The sequence below is a fragment of the Aotus nancymaae genome, unplaced genomic scaffold (assembly GCF_030222135.1).
Source record: "Aotus nancymaae isolate 86718 unplaced genomic scaffold, 86718_ANA_hifiasm-v0.15.2.pri h1tg000057l, whole genome shotgun sequence".
Lineage (NCBI taxonomy): Eukaryota > Metazoa > Chordata > Mammalia > Primates > Aotidae > Aotus > Aotus nancymaae.
In genome coordinates this window covers 5835231-5837460 of record NW_026988471.1, presented here as the reverse complement: position 1 = coordinate 5837460, position 2230 = coordinate 5835231, and the positions used below count along the sequence as shown (strand labels likewise).

Genomic DNA, 2230 nt, shown 5'->3' with positions numbered 1-2230 from the left:
GCCCCTCTCCCTTTGCTACCCCATCCCCATTCTTTTAATCCAGGCCTCCAGCTCTGGCTTGCAAAGATTCCACTATGCTGCTTCCCTTGAGACTGCCTAATAAAGGCTCCCCCTATACCTCAATGGCTTATTCCATCCATTTCTTTCTGTCTTTGCTCTAATTTTGTTTCATGAAAACTGCCAATAACCCTTAACAAACTCTACACACTATTTATCTACTTATTTAATTATCTTTCTTTATCCAAATCCATGCTCTCTGAGAAAAGGATATCATTTTCCTGTTATATTCCTAATGCCTAGAATAATACTTAGCACATAGTAGGTACTAAAAAAATACTAGCTGTAAACAATAATTTTCTTTTTTTTCATTTCAGTATTGTTTGTCTGATAGGAAGATCTAGTGATTTGCCGATATTCAAAATGCCACATTCCATATTAAGAAACCTCAAGTCCAGTTGACATAATTTTAAGATATGTTATCTCCACAATTTCATGAATTTGTCATTAAGTTTAAAGATTAAAATGTTTGGACTACAGATCCTTTACATTAGATTCTTTTTTATGTTAGATTTTTTATGTCAGATTTTTTGTTAAAAATTTCAAATAAAATTTGTGGATTATATCTGCTAAATTCAATAAATTTAGTCATCATGGACATAATGTAGTATGTAATTTCTCTCTCTATATAACAAATAAACTTACTTTTTAAAATGTGGTTTAAAAACGATTAATATAAATTGACACAGAATTTAGCCTTGTGCTGATTATATCTTTCATTTGAGTACTAATGTTAAATTACCATGGATCTATATTTTCTGATTGGTAATTTAGAAAAGCTTTATCAATGTAGAAGTATGTTTTCTCTTGATGATAAATAATTCCAGACTTCTTAAAATGACTTGTGAAATGCCATTTACAGTATTAGAGTTTTAAATATATATTTGTCCTATGTCACAAATGAGTGCTCACATAGTTGTATTTGTCTATATACATATCTAAAGAATAACAAGAGTAATAAGGAAACTTGAAAAATCATGCTTTGCAGCCATCTTGCAGGTAGAAGTGTTGCAGGAGAGAGCCATACAGATCAATTCATGTGGAAATGACATGTTCTACGTCAGTGGCCCCAAATTTTTACTAGTGATTAATTAACCGATCTAAGCTATTGCTACATTATAATTTTGTGAAGTAATACTTCTGTTGTTTCTTAACTTTTCATGTACTTGTTCTATTTTGTTAATTTGAGTATATGTTTTTTGGTAATTGGAACCATATTATGACTAATTTATGTATTGCTAGATTATCCAACAAAGTATTTTACACGAGATATTTTACACCCACAATACTATTTGGTGGTCCATTAATTGGCTTTACAAGATAAAGAGAAATTTATTTGCAAATAGACTGAAATGCACTTTAGGCTCAAGAGTCCAAGGACTGTCTATTTATCTCAAGTCCAGTACTTAGAAAAATTCTTGGCACATAGCAGCATTCAACAACGTGTGTTCATCTGTACTGTGGAACTACTAGAGTTTATTTATTCTCTGAGTACCACAAAATAAAATAATCCTCACTGAACACAAATTGATATTCACATAATTAGTAGAATAAGAACTTTTATACTTACCTGGCAGGGGAGATACCGTGATCACGAAGGTGGTTTTCCCAGGGCGAGGCTTATCCACTGCACTCCAGATGTGCTGACCCCTGCGATTTCCCCAAATGTGGGAAACTCAACAGCATAATTTGTGGTAGTGGGGGACTGCGTTCCTGCTGCCCCGTTTTGTTTTTTTTTTTTTAAAGAATGGAAACTTTTGCTTTCACTGTAATAATTTGGTTATTACAATGAAAATTCATTGTGGCAAAGTCATGTTACATCTGAATCCTCATTTTTGGGTTAATAATATCATTCATTTATTTTATTGTCTATGAGAGTAACCTGTACTTTGTGGAAGAATGAAGTACTTTGCACAATTTTGGCAAATCCTATGTAGTTTTTATTATTGCTGACAACCCTTTACCATTACATATTAATGCCTATTTTAAGGATCACAGTTATTAATATTGCAGCACTTCTATTTTTCCATTCCCTGAATCCTTTTGTACAGTCCACATAGCTGTGTAATATTTCTATGGAATTTCCATGTTCAGAGGGACTCTGTCCTTTCATGGTGTCGTTAGGATAGTTAGACTGGGAATACTATTGTCAAACATCTACTCCTCAACACAC

General features: G+C 32.7%; 1 non-coding gene across 1 annotated transcript; it reads left to right on the top strand.

The window, feature by feature from the left end:
- The first annotated feature begins 1619 nt into the window (after positions 1-1619).
- On the top strand, positions 1620-1783 carry LOC135269854 (U1 spliceosomal RNA). The gene has a single exon (XR_010338101.1). It is a non-coding gene; the product is annotated as a U1 spliceosomal RNA (small nuclear RNA).
- Positions 1784-2230: the final 447 nt, after the last annotated feature.